Genomic DNA, 25,110 nt, shown 5'->3' with positions numbered 1-25,110 from the left:
AAAAGTAAACAGGTGTGATAAATTAATAATGGGGATGGTGCCACTGAAGGTAAAATGCAAACTGGCTGTGACAGTATCTCAGTTATTCTTAGCACAACTTAACCGGGCCAGCAATTGTCATAATTTTACGAATGTAATGCTCTTTTAATTATTCAGGTCACCTAAAGAACAGGGTTTAAGTAGATTTTTCAGAGAAGTGTTAACCATGTCAAACAATTTCTCCATGCCACAGTAGATGCTCAGTTTAGAGATGTATTTTGCAGTGAAGTCAGATGTTTCTGCACAGACAGTTTCATAAGGTCTATCCAAATGCAAGAATTCCTCAATACAAAACCATCAAATGTATTATTGAAAGGTTCAGACACTGGAAGTGTGAAAGACTACATTGAAAGACATAGTGGTCGAAAACCTTCAGTGAGAACATCCGACAAGATCGAGGATGAAAGAGAAGATGCGCAGGCTTCTCCGAAAAAGTCGACATGCCAAATTTCACAGGTAGTGGGAACTGCTCACACAACAGACTGTTGGCACAATCATACACGATGATCTGAAACTGTATCTGTACAAGATACAGTTACTGCAGCACCAGACCAAAAAACAAAAGAGGGAGCGGTTTAAATTCCGCATCACCATTTCCCAGCGTATCGCAGAAGACCAGGATTTTCTAGACAACATCTTCTTCAGTGATAAAGTCCACTTCCATTTCAGCACCCATCTGAACAAACAGAACATGCAATGTTGGACACAGCACCAACTGCACGAACATGTATGGAACTAGAACGGCACCCGGTAGAGCGCATGCCTCGGCCAGACTAAACAGTTTACGTTTTGTATCCCACTGATAGACCATATCTGCTTCCAGACCGTAACTGAAATCTAATCAGCTTCATGTTCTTGTCACCTACCCAACTCGTCCATCGAGTTTCGTCTGAATATGTCAAAAACGTTTTGAGATATCGTGCTATCTATCTTCTTTGGACCTACTGTATCTCTCAATGGAGAAGAATCACGATAAAATTTCTTGTATCTGGAGCCAGATATTCACCGAAATCTAATAAATTTGTCCTTGTCACACACCCAACCTATCCACCAAATTTTGTCGAAATCTGTGCATAACTTTTTGATATATCCTGCTCACGTACGGACAGACGGGTGAAAACGTAACCTCCGTCCACCTTCGGTGACTGAGGTAATAACCAGTTTGTGGAGTGAAAGTAATGGTCTGGTGTGCTATTGGATGTAGCGGTATAATAAAAGGACCTTTCTTCTTTGACACCAAAGCCGGCCAAACAGTAACAGTCGACACATAGATATGTGGACATGCTGCAGAGAAGATTCCTTCCGGCAATGAGAAGGAAGGAAGACCTCCATCAATCACTATGAATTCATTCATCTTCCAGCAAGATGGTGCACCACCGCATACATTAAATAGTGTTCTGGAGTTTTTGAGGCAACATTTATTGGGTGATCGACTCATTTCTCGACGGATTGACAATCCATGGCCTCCATACTCCCCGGATCTGTATTCTCCCGGCTATACCTATCGGGATCCCTCAAAGCTATAGTCCAAGAAAATAACCCACACACACTATAGGGGCTGAAAAATAACATCAGATATGAGATGAGATGCACACCTGCTCCAGTTCTCAACTAAGTCATTAACAACTTCAATGTCCGTGTGTCAGCTGCAATCCAGAGGCATGATACTTGGATATAGTACTTCATCAACTAATCATGATATCGCTCCTTATTGCTTGCTGAAACATTTTTTTTCGCTATAACAAACAAAAATGTTATTAATCCGCAGTATTATATTATTAAAATACACAATTTGCCATTTGTCTGTCTGACGGTTTTTTGACCGCGATATGTTCGGTGATTACTTATCCAATGTCAACGAAGCTTGACAGAAGGACTAAGGGTCACACGATGGAGGTTATAGCAATTTGATTTTCCCCCCCCCTCCTCAAGGGGGTGCTCCATTTTGGGTGAAGTCTGTGTTAAGGTGTATATCTGTGTTAAGATAGCTTATCATGGCATTTTTCCAAGGCTACTTCTAATAACAAAACTAATAACATGAATGATAATAGCATAATACCAATGTTATTACCAAACAATATTAAATAGCTTACCATGGCGTTTTGTGGGGCTTAAACGAGGAAGAAGAAGCCTCCCACAGGTAAAACGTATTATAAATCATAAACACGTATGACTACATTTTTAAACAGTCACTACTGCTGTTTAACACGAAACTGAAAGAAATCTGGAGGAATCCCAACATCCTTATCATGTCCACCACAGAAAAACAGACCTAAGACTATATGTACTGTAATCAATATACTCCAGAGAGGATAACAGCACGACCTTTCCTGTTGCTCTCATAGGAAGTGTGTGTACAAGTTAGACAAAAACAAACAACATCGAACAGTTAGATAAAAATATTGTAGTTGAATAAAAAGGTGCACATCCTTTTGGAGGACTACACGACACACTGACGACTGCCAATACTCAGAAACGCACCCATGGTATATGATGCCTTCCCAGGGTGGGTCAGGGGTGAGGAGAGGGTTGGCATTGCCCAAAGAAGGCTTCTTTTATTTGTATACAATGTCGAGGCTCGTGTGAGAGCTAACACACGGAACGTACGCTAAGGGGGGTAGAAGATGAGAGAGGCGGGAGAGGGAAGGACAAAACAGTGGGGAACAGATAAGAGACATGGGGAGATCTGTGAAAGGGAGAGGGATGGGGCAGGGTATACAGGGTAAACAAGATGGACACTACATGGACTTTCAGGTCCTTACAAAATAGGGACTTTCAGGAAGGAAAGCAGGGAATTTGAGGAGGTGGGTTTGGGGTGGATTAACGGGGAGAGACAAGATCATGGTTTTGGATGAGGGAAGATAACATATGGTGGTGAACAGCTGTTTTAAAAACCTGGAGGGAAGTGTGGTATTGAAGAGAGTGTGGGAGTTTGTTCCAAATGTGCAAAAAAAAAAAAGAAGAATGAAAAAGTGAAGGTGAGCAGTGATTCTTGATTTAGGTAGTTTTACTAAAAAGCGGCTGCTGGTAGACCTTGAGCACCCTGCATGGGTGGGACATATCACAGACAGAGCAGAGGGGGCGAGGCCAGAGAGAAGATGGTAGAAGACAGAAAGACCACTGACCTGCCTGCGGTGAGAGAGTGAGAGACCCAAAGACAGCCTCATCGCGGGAGATACCAGTGATCCTAAATGCCTTGGTTACCACAGCGTGAAGCCAAGAACGGTGAGAGGCAGGAGCACCAGCCCAAAGGAGAGAGCAGTACTCCTTCAGGCTGCAGACAAAAGCTTTGTATGTGTTCAGGAGCTCAGGTGTGCCAACGAAGCAATTTCCACGACGGAGGATTCCCAGTCGGCGACTGGCCTTGGAGGCCAGCTTGGAAATGTGACTTTCCCAGGAAAGATCATGGCAGATATTGAGACCCAGAAGCTTTAATTAAAAGACTTCTTCAAGAGGGTTGTTGAGAAAGTAGATGGGGAGGGGGAGGGGTCGAGACGGTCCTTTTGGAGAGACATACTGAAAGTGAGATTTTTCAGGATTGAATGACATGTGTTGGACCAGCTTGTGATTTTATCCAGATCTGCAGAGAGTGAAGAGGCTGCTGATTGCCGATCTGAGGGATGACAGTGGTACGCAGAGGGTGGAGTCATCAGCAAAGCGATAAAGAGGATTTTCCAGTTAGAGAGATCATTGATGAAAAACAGAAAAAGAACAGGGCCCAGAACACTGCCTTGAAGAACTCCAGCCTGGACAGGAAGAGGGAATGAGAGAACTCCATGAAGGGCCACACGTTGGCTGTGACAGGAGAGGAAGTCTGCGAGCCATGAGTGGAGATGGCCTTGGATACCATAGGAAGAGAGTTTGGTGAGCAGGGCAGGGTGCCAGAGCGTATCGAAGGCACCTGATATGTCACGAGAGATGGCTCTGATTTCATGTCTGGCATTGAGGACTTCCATCTGTTGTTGGGAGAGCAGAAGCAGCATATCCAGGGTAGAATGACCTGGTCTGAATCCAAATTGATGATCAGAAATCAAACCATTTGAGAAGAGGAAGGATTTCATGTCTGAAGTGATGATGGATTACTTATCGTACATAAGGGAATATTTGGAGAAGGCTGATTGGTCTGTAGTTGCAGGGATCTGTTTTTGCATTTTTTTTTTCTGCAGAGCTGTCATGTTTACTGATTTCCAAGCAGATGTCAGATGACCTTAAGCAAATGAGAGGGTGAATAGAACAGAGAGGGGTGAGCAAGAGCAGAGGAGCAGGTTTTTAGGACACGTGGGCTGATGCCGTCTGGACTGGTTGCAGAGTCTGAGTCAAGGATTGAAAGCAAGCTCTCCACCTTTTCAGGAGAAAAGGACACAGAGTCCCAGAACAGCAGGGTGAGACTGGGTAAGGTGGGTACAGAAAGCGATGGGTTTGGGACACAAGATTTAAAAATAAACACGGAGTTTCGGTATTCAGCCTTTTTACGTGCAGTGTCACGTGCGGCCATTTGAGGTAAAGGAGGGGATGGAGGAGAAACATACACCAGACACAGACTTAACTCGATGCCACAAGGATATGGAAGAGGGAGACAGGTTTGAGAGTTCAGATTTGAGATTGGAAAGAAGTTGTTTTCTGGCTCTCATGAGGGTAGACACACACTTGTTAGACTTAAGGCCGATTGATGTTGTGAGTAGCAATGTAAAACAGCTGACACTGCATTTATCGCAGTGTGTTTCTGCGTTCTGTCTCTATCACAGACTGCAACAATACTGGAAATACACTTTACAAAATATATGTCGTTAAAGCAGACAAGACAGCTCGCAATACGACCCCACCCAAAGAGCGGTGTTCTCCAAGATGCAACATCTCCTTGCTGTAATCATTATAAAGGTAGTTTTTGTTTTGGATTTAGGTGACTCCATCGAGAATCGAACCCACACTTGTTCAGCTGAATGGTGAGTGCACTATCAACTGATTACCCATTGTTCTTTACCTCTTGAAACTGACCCACTCATATAGCTTGTTTGTCAAATATCTGTGATGTAATAAATACAGAATGCAGTTTGTAATCGGATTGTTTGCCAGTTATTGCAGAAACACATTTTTATATTAATCGTGTACATTATTAATTACTGCACGAGTTGAGCTGTGTAGGTTTCTGATAAACAGATTTTTTTTTTTTTTTGAAACCCAGGCTAATGAAAAGCACACATCCTTTTGTCTAGAATCAAATTTCATTGCATTGGGGGGTGAAAGTGAGACACCACCCACTCCCCTCCTCCCTAACCTCCACCCCCCCCACCCCTTCTTCATTAACATGTCTCCCAGGAGGCAGACGAGTTGCCCGCGCAAAGATCACGAGTGCCGACTAACTCCTTTGTTCACGGCTGTGTACAAGGAAGAAAAAAAAATGACCCCTTTGGTTCGGCTAATGTGAACACGAACTGTAAGGACGTTAACACGGATAGTATGGCCGTTCGTCGACAGCTAAGCAATACAGGTTCGAGGTTGAAGTCACGTTGGGGGTGACGAGACTCGCTTTCTCTGGAACCATTGCCATTTCGCAGTGTCCGTCGTGCACAATGTGCTCGAGTAGGCCGAGTAAGGGAATTCTTTGTGCGGTTGAGTTGACCCGTGGGGTCGGGTAGGGGGGGATAGGTGGAAGAATACAGGGAGGAAAATAAAATAAAAGGAGAGGATGGTGGGGGGGCTTGAGGGAAGAGGGGTTTGGGTGCATAATAAGGAGAGAACCAAGCAGACACCCAAACAAACCCACGATTCCCTGAGGAATGTCTTCCTTTTCTTCTCCCCCCTCAGCCGATCAGATCGAATCCACACACCGCCGTCCGTGCGTTTCACGATTCTGAACGGTCTGAGTGGGGCTCGGCAAGAGAGTCTGCTGTCGATTCATTGGGTGACTCGCTAGACGGGGCGTGTCCATAGTTTGGGCGATTTTAGGGACGGGAGGCACTGAGGAGGAGAAAGAACGGAAGAGTAAGAAAAGGAGAGGAAACACAAAATGAGGTGAGGGTAGATAAAACGGCGAGAGTGAGAGTGAGAGGGAGAGGGAGAGCACACCGTGGGGGTGTCTGCGCGGGTAGAGCCCGAGTAGGGTGGGAGGACCGAGGACGGTGAGGCGCAGTCCTGACGGGGAAACAAAAAAATACTCGCATCTGGCTCGCGCCTTCCTCAGACCTGTCACTTCGCGCCATAAAAGTTAAAGCCGCAGCGCCTCTGGAGAGTGAGGACTTCGTTCTCTTTCTGCCTCGTGTGACATCATTTCCACGAGAAGGAACGCGAGACGGGAGCAGCAGCAGGAAGATGGAGAGGAAGAGACGGTGGTCGCTTCGGGTGAGTGCGGGGATCATAAGGGCAAAATCTGGGTTTGAGCGCTTGTTGGGTCAGAGGGGGAGCGGGAGGCGGGAAGGCTGACAAAGGGCATCGCAGCCTGACTTCATTAAACGTGTCCCGCTGCCTGAGCCTCCCAATTACCGCCACAGCACCGCCGGCTCACGCTCGCTGATAATACCGCCTGTCATGGACAACGTGGAGCGGGTGATGCGTTATCACCACATGCCGGTTGATACCACGAAAAGCCTTGATAACCCAATGTACGGACAACTTTTGCAAAGATCACGATGTTCCGGAGGTCATGAGCATCACTCCTTTTTATTGTCACCGAAAACGATCCAAGCGGTGGACGTTTTTTTTTTTCTTCGGAGGGGAGGGGTATTTATTGAATACTTATGCTCAAGGAAGGGCTCAATGTTCACATTGAAATTGTGCGAAAAGGAATATGAAGAAAAGGAAGGGTGGTGGTGGGGGGGGGGGTGGGGAGGTGGGGGTGATAGTCGGATGGGTGGATGGAGGAGCGTAAAGACATTTATAGGAGAGAGGAGGAGCAGGGACAGAGAATCCATGGCTTGGGTTCCATTACTTTTACATCTGGAATAAATAGTTGACCCCTTTCTATAGGATGCAACCTCGAGTGCAAAGTTGAGGAGACCCTCGTGAAGACGTATACCGCACTTGGTTTGACAATTTTTACAAGACGAACGTGCTAAGATATGAAAATGTTTTCAAAAACAATCTCATGTTCATTTTTAAAACTGCTTGACATTGCACTCCCCACTCAAGTCTCGACCACACGAACAAAATGTGTTATTTTGCCTTTATTCCGAATGCATTTTGCTTTGTCATGAATACAGTTCCTTCAGAAAGTATTTACACTTTTGTCACATTTTGTTGTGTTTCAGCCTGAATTTAAAATGGATTAAAAATATATTCTTTCACCGATCTACGCAATGTACCCCATAATGACAACGTGAAAACGTTTTTAGAAATTTTTACAAATTAATGAAAATCTGAAATGTCTTTCATCAATAAGTATTCAACCCCTTTACCATGACACTCAACAGGAGTGATCGGTGACAAGTTGAGCTCAGGTGCATCCAATTTCCTTTGATCATCCTTGAGAAGTCTCTACAACATGATTGGAGTCCACTTGTGGACAATGCAATTGATTGGACATGATTTAGAAAGAAACACACCTTTCTATATGAGGTCCCACAGTTGATAGTGCATGTCAGAGGAGAAACTCCACCATGAAGTCCAAGGAACTGTCTGCAGAACTCTGAGATAGAATTGTGAGGCGGCATAAATCTGGGGAAGGGTATAAAACAATTTCTCGAGAGTTGAAAGTTCCCAAGAGCAGAGTGAGCTCCACCATTAGGATATGGAAATAATATGGAACGACCCAGACTCTTCCTGTAGCTGGCCGTCCGACCAAACTGAGCAACCGGGCAAGAAGGACCTTGGTCAGGGAGGGGACCAAGAACCGAATGACCACTCTTACAGAACTACAGAGTTCCTTGGCTGAGATGAGAGAACCTGCTGGAAGGACAACAATCTCTGCAGCACTTCATAAATCTCGGCTTGATGGGAGAGTGGCCAGATGGAAGCTACTCCTGACAAAAAGGCACATGACAGCACACCTGTAGTTTGAAGTGGGCATGTGAAAGACTCCGAGATCACGAGGCAAATATTCTGTGTTCTGATGAGACAAACATCGAACTCTTTGACTTGAATGTAAAGCGTTACGTCTGGTAGAAACCGAACACAGCTCATCACATATCTAACACCACCCCTACCGTGAAGCACGGCAGTGGCAGCATCATGCTCTGGGGATGCTTTTCAGCAGCAGGGACTGCGAGACATGTAAGGATAGAGGAAACAATGAGTGGAGCCAAATACAGGCAAATCCTTGAGGAGAATCTGCTTCAGAGTGCAAATGACCTAAGACTATGGGGAAGATTTACATTCCAACAGAAAAATGACCCCCCAGCAAACAGCCAAAGCAACACTGGAATGGCTGCAGACCAAGAACGTGAAAGTCCTTGTCCCATTGCTTGAACGAACAGTCCTTGAGTGGCCCAGCCAAAGCCCAGACTTGAATCCCATTGAGAACCCGTGGAAAGACTTGAAGATTGCTGTTCATCGATGCTCTCCATCCAACTTCACAGAGCTTTAGGAAATCTGCAAGGAAGAATGGGAGAAACTCTCCAAATCCAGATGTGCAAAGCTGATGCAGACTTACCCAAGAAGACTCAAAGCTGTATTCGCTGCCAAAGGTGCTTCTACAAAGTATTGACTCGTGGGGGGGGGGGCGGGGGGGGGGCGGTGTTTGAATACTTATTGATGAAAGACATTTCAGCTTTTTCTTTTTCATTAATTTGTAAAAAAATTTAAAACATGTTTTCACTTCGTCATTATGGGGTATTTTGTGTAGACCGGTGACAATTAAAAAAAAAAAAAAATTCATCCATTTTAAATTCAGGCTGCACCACAACAAAATGTGTCAAAAGTCAAGGGGTGTGAACACTTTCTGAAGGTACTGTACACCTGCTTGTCTTGGAGTGGAACAAGAAGATGACGAAGAGAAAGCTGTTGGTAATGACAAACGAACGGTATTTATTTGCTGTGCTACAAGATCAGAGAAGAGAACGTTTGCTTTCCTCACCAACCAAAGCCACAGAAGTTGAAACCTCCTCCTCTTCCTACGTATGCCAATGTAACTAGTGCAGTGCAGCATCCTAAAACATGCTGCGTCTTTGTACCATTGGTGTGCTGGGCTAAATATAATAAGAACTAGCTGAAGTACCTGGTGTCGCCTGGTGCAATTCAATGAAATGTGCACCTACATATTTCGTGCATGACAAATTGTGGAATGTTGGCCTTGTGGTTTCTTATGAATTAGCTATCTTGGACGTTGCAAAATGCAGTCAGCTGCCCTGGAGGCTGCTTGTCTTGCACGTTGATCCTCAAGCCGAGCCTGTGTCTCCTCTTGATTCTCATAGGACCTGTACACCCCTATTCTCTTTGCAGCTGATTTGTTTCTGCTGATTAGGGGTCTTTTTTGGTGGCATTTGGCAGTATTTATAATGCAAGTAAGATAGGTTAGGATATTTCTAAACAGAAGTGTTCCCTTGGGAGTTCCCTTGAAAGTTAACTCTGAGTCAGAATTGAACATGTCTTTGTAATCGAGAGGCAGATCACTTTGTTTTTTTTTCTGGTTTTTTTTTTTGGTACACAATGTCAAGGCTGGTATGAGAGTTAACACAAAACGCACGACAAGAGGGGCTGGAGAGGGAAGGACAAAACAGTGGGGAACAGTGACATTAGGAGATCTGTGGAAGGGAGAGGGATGGGGTGGGGAACATGGGGTATACAAGATGGACATTACAGGGACTTTCAGGAAGGAAGGCAGGGAATTTGAAGGAGGTGGGTTTGGGGTGGATTAACGGGGGTAGAAAAGTTCGAGGATTTGGATCAACTGCTTTGAAGGCCTGGAGGGAAGAATGGGATTGAAGAGCGTGTGGGAATTTATTCCAAAGGTGGGAAAAAAGAGGAATGAAAGGGTGAAGGTGAGCAGTGATTCGTGATTTTAGGAGTTTTACCAGAATGGGGTTGTTGGCAGACCTCGAGCACCCTGTGGAAATATGGTGGGGACATATCGCAGACAGAGTGGGGGGGGGGGCGAGACCGGAGAAGAGATGGTAGAAGACAGAAAGACCACCGACCTGCCTGCTGCGAGAGTGAGAGGCCCAAAGACTCGGCCTCATCGCGGGATATACCAATGATCCTAAACGCCTTGGTTTCCACAGCGTGAAGTCGAGAAAGGTGAGAGGCAGGAGCACCAGCCCAGAGGGGACAGCAGTACCGCATCAGGCTGCGGATGAAAGTTTTGTTTGTGGTCAGGAGCTCAGGTGGGCCGAGGAAGGACTTTGCACGACAGAGGATTCTCAGACGGCGACTGGCTTTGGAGGCCAGGTTGGACATGTGGCTTTCCCAGGAAAGATCATGGCAGATAGTGAGACCCACTTACACGTAAAGTTAATTTTCAAGACCTGGGAATGCAAAATAAAATAAAATAAATGAATAAAAATTGAGTAATTTAGATGAGTAGTTGAGCCCATGTAATTTCCTTGGAACAGACGAGGAGGATAACAGTTGGGGGAGCTTGAACACGGTGGTGTTATAATAAAAACAGAGGCATAATGCACCTTAAATGGTCCTTTCCAGAGCTATCTCTATTAGCCTGGTGTTGGCTTAATGGTTTGGGTGGCAATCTTTGGATCCAAGGGTCCTAAGTTCAAATCCCGTTCAGCTGTTGAATTAATACCAGGTGGGGTTAACTCGGCCTGTCATCCTTCCGAGGTCGGCAAAATGAGTGCCAGCATGCTGGTATGCTGTGTTGGAGTGGCGACCCGTCCAGGATTGTGCCCAATAGCCAAGGAGACTGCTTAAACAGCACCAACGCTCTGCACAGAATATGGTCCCAATATCCTCCTCTATTAGCACAAGTGAAGCACAATAAGTGCTCCAGTGGGCATCTGACCATGCCGATCTTCGTGATGCAGTGGACTAAAGTTAAAAAGAAAACAGATGGATTGTACCGAGACGGGGAGGATGAGAGGTGGGAGAAAAACGTACCAAGGGAACACACAATTTCCGTTATTAGCTTGCAAACATAAGACCTCAACATATAATTTTCAAAATACATATTGTTGTGGGGCCGGGTATCGGTGGCGAGCACGACCGCCAGAGGGACCAGTTGAGTCGGCTCCACCAGACACACCGGAATTTAGGTCATGACCCTCGGATCAGTCCGAAAGTCACCGGTCCCTTGCAGAACCATGAATCACCAATAATTCGACCGCGTGGGGTAGGGTTCATTGCCAAACTTCAATATACCTAAGTACTCACGCGGAAAAGCTACCAGGGAATTTACACCCTCAGCAGACCTCGAGCGGAATGAGCCTTTACCGTACCCGAACCGTGTGTAACCCGAGCGGAGGTTACCAAGGCCCGTCGGTCCAAATGAACAATTTACCGCCTCGCTATTTCTCAACACACACCGTGCTAAGCCAATGAAAGAAACACAGAAACGAGCTGGAACATTGAACAAGAGGGGAATTTATTTTACAACAATGGGCAAAAACCGGGAAGGAAGACAAAGAGCAGATTACAACCGAATATATTCCAATGTACAATAACGCAAGCACTTAACGATTCTACTTAACACACACACACACACACACACACACACACACACACACACACACACACACACACACACACACACACACACACACACACAAGAAATGGGCCGGCCGGCCATTATTGATGCCCCCCCCCCAGCTCTGAGGAAAGGTGAGCCGAAGGGGCGAGCCTGTTTCGCACCTCCCCGCCTCGTGCGGTTTTCGATGATCCGGTTCGGCGGACTCGAACCCGTAACACAATGCAATGATGGACGCCAGCCGGCGCGAAAGTGGATCAGACAGAATGCCGGCAGGCCAGATGAGACGAACAGGCGACAAGGCGACCAGGCGACGCGATCTTGACTGGACCTCCACTGGACCTCAACACAACTGAACTCCACCCGACTCCAACTAAACTCCAGGCGGATCGTAACTTCACTCGAGCACAGTCGGGTCTCAACACTCTCAAGCCACAGTCCGATCACGCCGAATCATTATCCCCTCCCTGTCCAGGGGGGAGGGGATGCCTCCTCACAACCCGCTCTCCCTCAGTGGGCGGTTTTGGCACGCAAATGCGCTCGTCACCTCTGTCACTTGCCAAAACAGGCGCCAAGTCCATTAATTGGTCTGGGGGCGTGGTGACATCACGCAGACCACCCTTCCCAAAGTGGAGGACTCCCATTGGTCGAAGGATGGCAACCTCGCTCGCATCATCCCGATTGGGCGAGAGCGGCCGCGAGGTTCCGCCTTGAACTCTGCCCACGGCGGGCGCTATGGCTTCGGGTTGAGGAAGCGAGGTGAAGGCGTATTGTTGTTATCGTTGTTGTTGAAGATGTCAGATATAAAGATTTAAAGCCTGACTATAAAACAACTTCGCAGCACATGTGCACTTAATTACCCATTAAACAAGGGACGGGACCCGAACTAGAAAGACATACTTACCGATATAACTGATCTATCAGGACTCTGGCTGTTGTGTGCGATGGGTTCCAGATTCGTAACAATATTACTCCATCATTCCTGGGAAAAATCATGTGGAGACAAGCAACATACTGGAGACCTGAACACTGGTGTTATAATAAACCTGAAGTAGCAATATGCCATCTATCTCAATGAGTGCAAGCAATTTGTCAAGGGTATCAACAGTTTCCATTATGGCTTTCAAACGTATTACTTGGTGTTTAGTTGGAATACTCAAAATGCTGTGATTTAACTATCAAAACACAACGGTTATAACTCGCCATGCCAGGATGTAAAGGTGAAGTCAGTTGAATGAAAGATAAGGAAATAGTGGGATACTGGGGTGGAAAAATACTGAGAAGAAAGAACAAGAGGAGCGTAACTCGTCAGTTTTATTGTTCATGATTCGCTGTGAAGTGTATCCAATCAAAATTGACAATATGACACAGTCACGTGATGTCTGATGTGCAGATATTTGTGAAATGTCTATGAAGCAATGTTGACTTGTTGCTGAGATGTGCTGAGTTAAGAAATCTTTGTAATAACGGGAGCACATGTAAACACCATATTAATTAAATTTGTGTTGTTGAAAACAAATCACCACACCCTCAATATTCCTGTCGCTTCACTGCTGGGAATATGGAGAGGTTATTGAGAAAGTTGGAGGAAGCTAGAGGAGGAGAGGGGGAAGAGAGAGGAGGATGAGGGAGGGGAGGAGAGAGAGAGGAGGGGTGGGGGAGCTAGGATGGGTGGGGAGCGAGGAGGGGTGGGAGAGCGAGGAGAGGTGGAGGAGTGAGGAAGGGAGGTGGGGAGAGCGATGCCTCACCAAACGTCGCTATACATTCTGGGAGGGGAGTGGGAAGGAGAAGGATAGGGGAGAGAGAGGAGGGGGAAAGTGGGGGGGATAGGGGAAGTGGGGAGGGTGTTTGGGTGGAGGTAAGCGTGAGAGGAGGGGGTTCTGGACTTGCGTTTGGTAGGGGGACTTGAGGAGAAGTGGGCAGGGGAATCGTACAGGATTGAACAAAATGGGGTATGTTAAAATAACATGTTAATACAGCATGTGCAGACCGCCTGGAGATGTTCATGGGTGGGGGGGGGGGTGGAGAGGGGAGGGAGTTTGGGATGAGGGAAGTGTGAGGGTGATGGGAAGGGAAGTCAGCATGAGGGGAAGGGAAGGCGGTGTAAGGGGAAGGTAAAGCAGTGTAAGGGGAGGGGAAGGGTGACAAATTGCACCCAAACAGCAACATTTTCTTTGTAACCACCGAGTACTATATAAACATCAGGCAGGAGCATTTAAAACTTATGCTGTCTACCTGGTAGAGACCTGCCTGCATGCATGCATGCATGCTCGTACATGCAGCGACCTTTGCACCTCTCTGGTGGGCTCACTTCAAATCGGAATTGTAAATGCTATACTCTGGGGAAGCTGTTTTAAATTAAAAACAAAACTGTCAGTCCTTAACAGCACCCATACACATTCCTACAATATCCTCATGATCCATGCTCAAAGTGCACATGCACCGGCAATATACTCATCTTTTCACTCACACACGTGCATGGTTTCTTAACGGCATGCTCACCTTTCCCCACACCCATACTGTGTGGCATGTCCCGCGTGGCTTCAGTGCTGCAGCATGTCCGCTTCCTGCATGCTGCAGCACATGGCTCACGAGATGACCACGTAACTTCCACGATTGCACCACGACCCGGGCGCGGTTTTGCACACACCCCACTGTGAGTCCCTTTACAAATCTTAATCTACCCATTTGTACCAAGTTCATGTGTGGTCTTCATGCTTGCAGCAACTGCTGCATGCATGCATGCTCACACATGCAGTGACCTTTGCACCCCTCGAGTCAGCTCGCTCTGAATCAGATTTGTACATGCTACAATCTGGGAAAGCCGTTTTAAATTCAAAACTAAACCATCAGTACCTAACAGATCCCTTAAGAGTGAATTTTTATAAGATCGGCCCACCCATGAACATTGATGTCTTCAGATGTTTTTCAAATTTTTATCCTAGGTTGTGTATGGTCTAAAACTCAGAAAACCAAATTTTGATGTGATTGACCATTCCCTGCCGTTTGGGCCACACCCAAAGTTTGGAGATTTTGACACCCTTGACAATTTTTTCCATTTTCAAAGTGAATTATTTAGAATAACCATCAGTTGCCCAAGGAAATTCCTTTACGAACTTATTGTATGGTTTGGGTACTAAAATATTTTGTACAAAAATCTATGGGATCTGGGTGGTTGTGGAGAGTGGCGCCACCTATAATCCCTTTCGGCAAACATTCACTTCAGACTTTCTCTGGCCATATTTTTAATAACCATCAAGGTCCCATGGATTTTATTCGTGCATAAGATAGTACAAGTACTGTAGTATTCTCTGAAAGTAAACCATTCATGGGACCTTGGTGGTTATGGCAGTACAGGGGGTCTCAAGACCACTTCGGGCTATACGAAGCCCTTTTTCGAGCCACATCCACTCCCATAACCATCCTCATATTTTGAAACTAATATTATCAAATTAAAGTTCCATATCTACACGAACAAAACCAATAGTAAAATCCATGGGACCTTTTAAAAACAAAGAATAAAACAGGTCTAAAGTTGCTTTGTTTGACAGATAATGTACATAGCGATGTACATATAATGTACAGGTATATGTACACGACATGGAAATTGGTGATAGAGGCAGACCATGTACATCACTTGCTACAGAAGTCCACTATATTCCATTGCTGATTCTATTTGAAACTGTAAAATATGTATGTATTATGAAATAAATGCTGTTTTGAGCAAATTTTGTCTTTTGTATACATTCTTTATCTTCAAACCACGTAATTATGAGATGCAAGGTGATTTCTTTCATTTGTATTTGCCGCCTTACATGACTTTTTTTTTCCCATCATGCCATTTGTAATTTCCTTTTCTTTGTCTTGGCAAGATGAAAGAACATGTAAAAAAAGAAAGCTGAATTTATATCCCCCCAATCCTTCGATATCATACCTGGTAAGTTACAATTTCCCACATTTGTCTGCTTATAAATAGGTCAAAGGTTATCTGGGATTAGCAGTTTTGAAATTCAGCATCAATTAAATCCAAGATACCATGTGTTTACTGTCTGTTCCTATGTGAAATCAGTATAGTTCTATCATTAGGCATTATGAATGTAGGTCATACTAATGCCATGGTGTCAGGGATAGCATGGCTGAGTTGAGTTCATGTTTAGTTGATTTATTGATATTTTGGTTTGTTTAATGAAAGCCAGTAGAAAAATGGGGTGATTTGAACATTGCTTCCTGCTGTTCATGTTCAGTCCATGATGAAAAAACATAGGCTAAATAAAATCTTACAGAAAAAAATCCTTTTATTCATGCACCAATAAAAGTTTCGGCCTACTTCTCCAAACACATACTTTAGTAACCAATAGTAAAATATTTTAGTGGGGGGGGGAGAGAGATAGAGAGAGACGGACAGATAGAGATGGGTGAGAGATGGATATAGATTGGTGAGAGAGGGATAGATATAGGTGAGAGAGGGAGATTCCGGCGCATGTGATGCCCATTTTAACGTCCATCCGTGAGACGGCACACACATTGATGAATCACTCTGCCTGTGAAAAACTGGGATGACTCAGATAGATATATATATATATATATATATATATATATATATCTATATATATATATATATATATATATATATATATATGTATATATATATATATATTTTTTTTGTTGCGGATTCGCGCCCGCCGGCGTGCGAACGGCCACGTAACTCGAATCGCGGCACGTCGCCCACCGGACGGACAATCCCGTCGTGACCCTCTCGGACTAACGCCGGGAACTAGTCACGGGTGGACCTTTCGGCCTCACCACAATCGTGCCAATCGGCCCCCCGCGTGGGATAGGGTTGCTCGCCAAATTCGACCTACCTAAGTACCCACACGGAGGGTAGACCGGGCGATCGCACCTCGCCGCAGGTCGACTTCGGACACGGGCCACTTTAAGCGACCCGTTCCGTACTATCGGGATAACCGAGCGGTGTTATCGTCGGCCTCGACGGTTCGATTAATTATCGGGCGTTTTAGCCCACGACCAACCCTTTACGTGAAGTAAGATGGAGATTCAATAAAGGAAAAGACGAAGCGAAACGGGAAAACAGTTCAACATGAAGCACATTTATTTCGCGATGAACGGAAAGCACACATATACAATTACACCAAAAGCAAATGTAAAAGAAGAAGAAGAAACACACAATAATGCACAAAAAGCAAATGCAACAATGCAGATCTAACCGACTACCGAGCACACGGCAACACTTATACAGTTTTACTTCACAGACGGCGCCGACAACACATACACTCAAAGCAAAAGAAAAGGACCACCCTCAAGGATGAGGGGGGTAGGCGGGCCTGGGGCCGAGACCGCGTCGGGCCTACCCGTCTGATGATGAGCCGCAAGATGGCGGTGGCGCCCCGACTCCGCGGGCCTCGCGGACAGTGTCTGGTAGGGGGTGGGAACGGGGCCCCCTTCTCGCACTATCTCAGCGCGGGGGGAAACAGGAGGGGGTTGTTGATGCTCGGGGGAAGGAGGATATCTCCCTGTCTCGGGTCCCGCGACGAGCGTCTCCACCACGACCTCGGTCGCGCCGCCGGCCTCTCCCTCCGCAGCTCCCCGACTCCGACACGAGCAACCCCTCGACCGCCTTCGCCGCCGCCACCTCTCCACAGCTCCGTCCAACCGCCTTCTCCGACTCCTCTCTTGACTCGTCCCAACTCTTCACTGACTCCGAACTCTTAACTGCCTTGACTGACGAACGCAGCCCCTTATATGCCCCGTGGCCTCGCTCCTTCACCTTCGACCCTTTACCTCCGACCCTTCACCTCTAACTGCCTCCCCATTGGACCGAGGAAAAGTGGGCGTGAATGCTTTTTGATCCATGAATTTGCATATAGCGATATTACTCCAACGCACCTGGAGGCGGGGCCAAATCGCCCCACGCTCGCCGATAGGACGGAACAGAAGTGGGCATGAGTCGTTTTTGATCCGTTTTATTCGGAAAGGCTGTGCCTCTGCACCCGCTGCTTGGTGCGCGCCCTGCACGAGTCCAGTATCGGTGCCCACAAGCGGCGTGGGAATGACGGTGATGCGATGGTTGCGAGGGCGAGTTGTGACGGTAAAGGTCGTGGCTGTTTTTGTGAAGCGGCGTTGCGGTTGGTGGTTGTTGTGTGATGGCTGTTGAGACGTGGTTGGTGGTGGTAGTAATGGCGGCTGGTCCAAAATAAAGATAGTAAAAGAAAAACGGCTATCTAGAAGGGTCGCAGCCCGCATGAATGACATTTATTCCCTCTAAACAACGGGTTTGGGCCTAACTACACATATACTTACCGAGATATCTCACCTAAGGGACCTGAATGGTGGTTTGCGAATTTCGTCAACCACAACAATATATATATATATATATATATATATATATATATATATATATATATATATATATATATATATATATATATACATACATATATATATATATATATATATATATATAGTTACGGCTGTGGAAATTCGCATTACACCATGAAGGGCCCGTACGTGAGATATCTCTAAGTGCATGTGTAGTTAGCCCAAACCCGTTGTATAGAGGGAATTTATGTGATTCATCCAGGCTGCGACGCTTTGAGTTAGCCATTTTTTCTGTTCTATCTTTATTTTGAACCAACCACGTCTCAACCGCCATCACACAACAACCACGCCACCTCCACCATCTACGCTCCCACATCATCGCATCACCGCCATTCCCAAACGGCACCATAACCATCAAACCACCACCAAAAACCCTCCACCACCTTCACCTCTCTCCTTCTACGGCCATTCCCGCACCACCTGTGAACACTGAACGTCGGGCTGTGTCGTGCCCGTTCGGCGTTTAGTGCCGAGCGCACCGAGCCGCGAGCGCAAATAGTGGCCTTTCCGAGGGAAAATTCGGATCAAAAACTCTACATGCCCACTTCTCCTCCATCCAATTAGCGAACGCGGGGCGGCTTGGCCCCGCCTCTAGGCACGTGTGTGTGAAGTCGATATATGCAAATTCTAGGATCAGGGGAGATTCACGCCCCCGTTTCCTCTGACCAATGGGCGAGCGTGGCTCCACCCCCGAGGTCATTCTGATCTGAATATTTGCATATTAGCTGCTCCTGCCAGCCTGTAAGAAGGCGAGCATAAGGCGAATGAAGTTAGTTGGGTTCTGGAGTCGCCGAGAGTTTGGAAAAGAGAGTCGGGTCGGTCGGGTGAGGAGAGTGCGGAAGGGAGAAGAGTTGCGGTGGAACTGCAAGCGAGGGAGCTCGGGTCCGAGGCGAGAAGGACGGCGGTCGGCGACGAGGATACGGTGTGGGGAATCGCTCGTCTCATCGCGGGACCCAAGCCAGCCAGCCATCTCCCTACCCCAGGGCATCAACAATTCCCCCTTTCCCCCGCGCTGAGATAGTGCAAAAGGGGGCACCGTTCCTACCCCACTCCAAACGTCGTGCCAACGAAACCCGCCAAGGAGCACGGAGTCGGGGCACAGCCGTGCAGCCACATTTGCGGCTCGCCCGCCAACGCATCATGAGGATGCGGGTAGGACCCCCCCCCCCCCCCCGAGTCGCGGACCTGGCCGCTCCTCCAGGTCACGCGCACATTTGGCCGACAGGCCTGTCTGCCCCCTTGTCTATGAGGGTGGCTTCTTTCTTTTGCTTTTGTGTAAATGTGTGTTGGCGCCGTCTGAAAAGTAGAACTGTTTAAGTGTTGCCTTGTGTGCGCGTAGTCGGCATTAACTCTGCGTCGTCGTTGCTTTTATTGTTTTGGTTGCTTTATGTGCATTTTGACTGTATGGCTGTATATCGGTGCTTTCCGTGTGCCGGGAAATAAATGTGCATTGTGTGAACTGTTTTCCCATTTCGCTTCATCTTTTCTTTAATTGAATCTCCATCCTGCTTCACGTAAAGGGTTCGTAGTGGGTGCAAAACGCCTCGTAAATAATCTGAACCGTCGAGATTGACGATAACACCGCTCGGTTATCCCGATAGTACGGAACGGGCCGCCCAAGCGGCTCGTGTCCGGAGTCGACCTGCGGCGAGGTACGATCACCCGGTTTACCATCCGCGTGGGTACTTAGGTAGGTCGAGTTTGGCGAACAACCCTATCCTACGCGCGTGGCCGATTGGCACGATCGTGGTGAGGCCGAAGAGCCCACCCGTGACTAGCTCCCGGCGTTGTTCCAAGAGGGTCACGACTGAATTGTCCATCCGGTGGGCGACGTGCCGCGATCCAAGTTACATGGCCATCCGCATGCCGGCGGGCGCGAATTCACAATATAATATATATATATATATATATATATATATATATATATATATATATATATATATATATATATATATATATATATATATATATATATATATATGTGTGTGTGTATTACGAGAAGCACTCGCTCCCTACGGGACCAGCCAAGGGGGTTATGCTATTATCCTTATTCAAATGTGTAATTCAAAATACCTCTCACTGTAATTCAAAACACCTCACTACACTGTAAACGGTAGGGACTTGTATGTAATACCCTCTTCCACCTGGAGCAGCACTGCACACGACACATTTACATAGATAATTGATCATTTGTGCCCCCCCAAGACCACCGGCAAAGATGAAAACACCCTATCACCCAAAGCACTAGTTGTGGTCATGCTGATCTTATGTAACAAGTCTGGATGTAATCGGCCCAGAACTGTTGGAATAATAGCGTCACACACACACACACACACACACACACACACACACACACACACACACACACACACACACACACACACACACACGTCTGTGAATTTCAATAAAGACTTGCATTACAGTAATAGTTGATTGACATTTAATATTTGCATATTTTTTATTCCTGAAACATTTTGTTTACTGTTAACAATCCAATGTCAATTTTCATAATACACACATTTATTCACCAAAAAATCATTGTTGTCGCTGTCCAGTTTCCCGGTTCAAATCTGGCGTGTCACATCAAACCACAGTGGTTGACTGTTTTGAAGACCATTGCCCTCCCACCCCCTGTCAGATACTGCATCCAAATACCGGTTCACTGTGCAGATTTGAAGTCCCAAATCAACCCAGCACTGCACGTCACATGTTTCAATATCATTTGGCGAAGCAAACCTTAAGATACGTGACATAGTTGTACGATATGGAACCACAACCAATTAATCCCTTAACGGCTCCTCTGGAATCACAAAATTAAATAGCTACCACAGCCAGAATCACCCAGAGACCATGTTTCGAAAATGTCAGTGTGTGTGTCAGTCAGTCAGTCTGTCTCCTGCATAACTCCAAAACCATGAAACCTGGCAGCCTGAAACTTTTCATGCATACTAAGTGAACTCAAAGGGAGTGCAGGAGTAACAATTGGGTTTTTAGGTTAATTAAAACATCCGTTTTGAAGATAATTAATGGCCTTATTTAATTATCCTTTCTCAAGGTGTCATGCTTGGTCGGCCCTCTGTCAGCCAGTTGCTGGGGTCTTAATTCGCCATTTTGTTTGGCCTATTCAAACATGCCTTGCTTTGGAAACACCATCTTCTCTCAGACAAATTAAAGTGTATCATTGAAATATATCTTATTTGAGAATCGGATCTCATGGAATAAATGCGTCAATCTGGAGTGAAATCTGAAATTTTTATCACTAAGTGTATTTATTTATTTAAGCAAAGCATTAAGCTTAATTTTTTTCTACTGTATGCATGATTATAATGCATGATTATTGAGTATGCATGATTATTGAGTGAGGAAAAGATTAAGGAATGTGCAGAAAGTGCAACTTCATTTGGTGGAACGCCGTGCTCTATAACCTGCTTTAGCAATCCATGACAAGAGTCGACAGGGGCCCTGTGTTTTTTTCGGCAATTATGTACGCAGCTTGCTTTTTCCCGTTTAATGTGATCTTCTTTCATGACAAAATATGAATATAAATATGCTAAGAGTTTTTGCAGTCTTAACAGTGGGCAATGGCAGAAAACAAAGGTATGTAGACGGCACATACCGAGGTTGGACATGGTGGGGTTTGTGCCTGCCTGCATGCGAGCAGATTGGAGGAATCCGTATTGTTTGGGGCATGCATGCAAGCAGGCCATTGCCAGGTAGATGGCATTTGTTTTAAATTTTAAATGCTCCCACCAAGTTTTACATAGAACATGGTGGTTAAAAAGAAAACGTTGCTGTTTGGGTGCATTTTATTGCCCCAGCAATCTCCTGGTACTCTGTCTACCATCCCCTTACACTGCCTTCGCTCTCCTTCCTCTCACACTTCCTTCTCTTTCCCGTATGCTTCCTCCCAAGTTCCCCTTACGCTGCCTCCCTTCCCCTTACGCTGCCTCCCTTCCCCTTACGCTGCCTCCCTTCCCCTTACGCTGCCTCCCTTCCCCTTATGCTGCCTCCCTTCCCCTTACGCTGCCTCCCTTCCCCTTACGCTGCCTTCCATTCCCCTTAAGCTGCCTCCCCCTCCACTGATGCTGCCTCCACCTCCCCTCATGCTGCCTCTCCCTCCCCTCATGCTGCCTCTCCCTCCCCTCATGCTGTCTCTCCCTCCCCTCATGGTCCCTCCCCTCCCCTTACGCTGCCTCCCTACCCCTTACGCTGCCTTCCATTCCCCTCATGCTGCCTCCCACTCCCCTCATGCTGCCTCCCACTCCCCTCATGCTGCCCCCTCCCCTCACGCTGCCTTCCCCTCTCCTCGCGCTGCCTTCCCCTCTCCTCGCGCTGCCTTCCCCTCTCCTCGCGCTGCCTTCCCCTCTCCTCGCGCTGCCTTCCCCTCTCCTCGCGCTGCCTTCCCCTCTCCTCGCGCTGCCTTCCCCTCTCCTCGCGCTGCCATCTCCTCCCCTCACGCTGCCTTCCCCTTCCCTCACGCCGCCTCCCTTCCCCTTCCCCTGCCTCTCTTCCCCTTACCCTGCCTCCCGACCCCTTACGCTGCCTTCCATTCCCCTTACCCTGCCTCCCTTCCCCTTACGCTGCCTCCCTACCCCCTACCCTGCCTCCCTTCCCCTTACCCTGCCTCCCAAGTTCCCCTTACGCTGCCTCCCTACCCCTACCCTGCCTCCCTTCCCCTTACGCTGCCTCCCTTCCCCTTACCCTGCCTCCCTTCCCCTTACCCTGCCTCCCTTCCCCTTACCCTGGGCCCCTTCCCCATACCCTGCCTCCCTTCCCCTTACCCTGCCTCCCTTCCCCTTACCCTGCCTCCCTTCCCCTTACCCTGCCTCCCTTCCCCTAACCCTGCCTCCCTTCCCCTTACCCTGCCTCCCTTCCCCTTACCCTGCCTCCCTTCCCGTTACCCTGCCTCCCTTCCCCTTACCCTGCCTCCCTTCCCCTTACCCTGCCTCCTTTCCCCTTACCCTGCCTCCCTTCCCCTTACCCTGCCTCCCTTCCCCTTACCCTGCCTCCCTTCCCCTTTCCCTGCCTCCCTTCCCCTTTCCCTGCCTCCCTTCCCCTTTCCCGGCCTCCCTTCCCCTTACCCTGCCTACCTTCCCCTTACGCTGCCTCCCTACCCCTTACGCTGCCTTCCATTCCCCTCATGCTGCCTCCCACTCCCCTCATGCTGCCTCCCACTCCCCTCATGCTGCCCCCTCCCCTCACGCTGCCTTCCCCTCCCCTCACGCTGCCTTCCCCTCCCCCCACGCTGTCTTCCCCTCCCCTCACGCTGCCTCCCTTCCCATGCCTTCCATTCCCCTTACCCTGCCTCCCTTCCCCTTACCCTGCTTCCCTTCCCCTTACCCTGCCTCCCTTCCCCTTACCCTGCCTCCCTGCCGCTTACCCTGCCTGCCTTCCCCTTACCCTGCCTCCCTTCCCCTTACCCTGCCTCTCTTCCCCTACCCTGCCTCCCTTCCCCTTACCCTGCCTCCCAAGTTCCCCTTCCCCTGCCTCCCAAGTTCCCCTTACCCTGCCTCCCAAGTTCCCCTTACCCTGCCTCCCAAGTTCCCCTTACCCTGCCTCCCAAATTCCCCTTACCCTGCCTCCCTTCCCCTTACCCTGCCTCCCTTCCCCTTACCCTGCCTCCCTTCCCCTTACCCTGCCTCCCTTCCCCTTACCCTGCCTCCCTTCCCCTTACGCTGCCTCCCTACCCCTTACGCTGCCTTCCATTCCCCTCATGCTGCCTCCCCTCCCCTCATGCTGCCTCCCCTCCCCTCATGCTGCCTCCCACTCCCCTCATGCTGCCCCCTCCCCTCAAGCCTCCTCCCCCTGCCCTCATGCTGCCTCCCCTTCCGCTGCCTTCCCCTCTCCTCGCGCTGCCTTCCCCTCCCCTCGCGTTGCCTTCCCCTCCCCTCGCGTTGCCTTCCCCTCCCCTCGCGCTGCCTTGCCCTCCCTCGCGCTGCCTTCCCCTCCCCTCGCGCTGCCTTCCCCTCCCCTCGCGCTGTCTTCCCCTCCCCTCGCGCTGCCTTCCCCTCCCCTCGCGCTGCCTTCCCCTCCCCCCCCGCTGCCTTCGCCTCCCCTCGCCCTGCCTTCCCCCCCCCTCGCGCTGCCTTCTCCTCCCTTCGCGCTGCCTTCCCCTCCCCTCGCGCTGCCTTCGCCTCCCCTCGCGCTGCCTTCCCCTCCCCTCGCGCTGCCTTCCCCTCCCCTCGCGCTGCCTTCCCCTCCTCTTGTGCTGCCTTCTCTTCCCTCCCCTCATGCTATTCTCCTCCCAAACCCCTTCCTGTATCATATAACTCTCTGAAGAACGAGGAGAGGAAGCGGTGTCAAAGAATGTGTGAATTGGCCAAATGAAGGTTTTTTTTTTGAAGCAGTTGAAACTACTACTCGGATCAATTCAGTTTTTGGAAAGCAATGAATCGCCAGATCATGGCAGGATAGCCAAAAGGTATTTTCTATCACTGATTGCTATTGCAGTGTCACCATGAGAGTTGGTGAGAGCCCAAGGTCTGAAATTGGCATTTACGTAAAATCCTTATAATTGAAGTTCTCGATGTGTGCCCCTCCACGGGTTAGACAGGCATCGATCCTGACTCCAAAGTTCTGTCCAACTTTCCTGCAGGTCTCATGTGGCACTGCCTGGAGGTAGTCTGACACCTCCTGCTTCAGATCATCCAGTATGGCAGGGCGGTTGGCATAGACAGAGCCCTTGACAGCCCCCCAGAACCAGAACCAGTTCAAGTCTGGGCTATTGGTTGCCCAGTTATGAGCGGTACCCAGGGCAATGAGGCGGTTCCTGAACCGCAGGAAAGTGATGGTGTCACCAGCTGTATGCGGGGAGTGCACCATCCTGCATAAATCTGGTCATGCTGAGCTGGTTTGGGGTGATCTTCTGGGTTCGATAATTGTGGAACTTCTGGAGCATGGCCCAGTAGTGCTCACCATTGATCGTCACCATCCTGCTGTTGTCATTCTCAAACCTTGTAAGGCCTTAGCGTTCCTCATTTGGGATTGCAAGCACAGAAGCATGTTGGCTTTGGCCCTTTCAGGTCCCTCTCAGTGATCTCAGGTGGTTCTGCCCCCCAGAAAATGTTGTTGTGCTTGTTGATGGCACCATTCAAGTGGAAATGGGCTTC

The 25,110-nt window shown here is 48.1% G+C and overlaps 1 protein-coding gene and 1 pseudogene across 8 annotated transcripts in view; one reads left to right on the top strand and one right to left on the bottom strand.

The window, feature by feature from the left end:
• Nucleotides 1–25,110, bottom strand: part of LOC147012743 (uncharacterized) — a 643,866-nt pseudogene that overhangs the window by 506,449 nt on the left and 112,307 nt on the right. The gene's annotated exons all lie outside the window — the stretch shown is intronic.
• Nucleotides 5,897–25,110, top strand: part of LOC147012741 (uncharacterized) — a 290,412-nt gene continuing 271,198 nt past the window's right edge. For 3 of the 7 annotated variants that reach the window (XM_085853884.1, XM_085853881.1, XM_085853882.1), the window contains exon 1: nucleotides 5,908–6,378. The gene's annotated coding sequence lies outside the window, so the exon portion shown is untranslated. Of the gene's footprint in view, nucleotides 6,379–25,110 lie in introns of all 7 variants that reach the window. The other 4 variants (XM_085853879.1, XM_085853880.1, XM_085853878.1 and 1 more) reach the window with 4 other exon arrangements.

Source organism: Eptatretus burgeri, chromosome 14 (genome assembly GCF_056783735.1).
Source record: "Eptatretus burgeri isolate ZD-2024b chromosome 14, Ebu_testis_v1, whole genome shotgun sequence".
NCBI classification, from domain to species: Eukaryota; Metazoa; Chordata; class Myxini; order Myxiniformes; family Myxinidae; genus Eptatretus; species Eptatretus burgeri.
The sequence above is the reverse complement of the archived record's forward strand: the minus strand, read 5'-3'. Positions and strand labels throughout refer to the sequence as shown.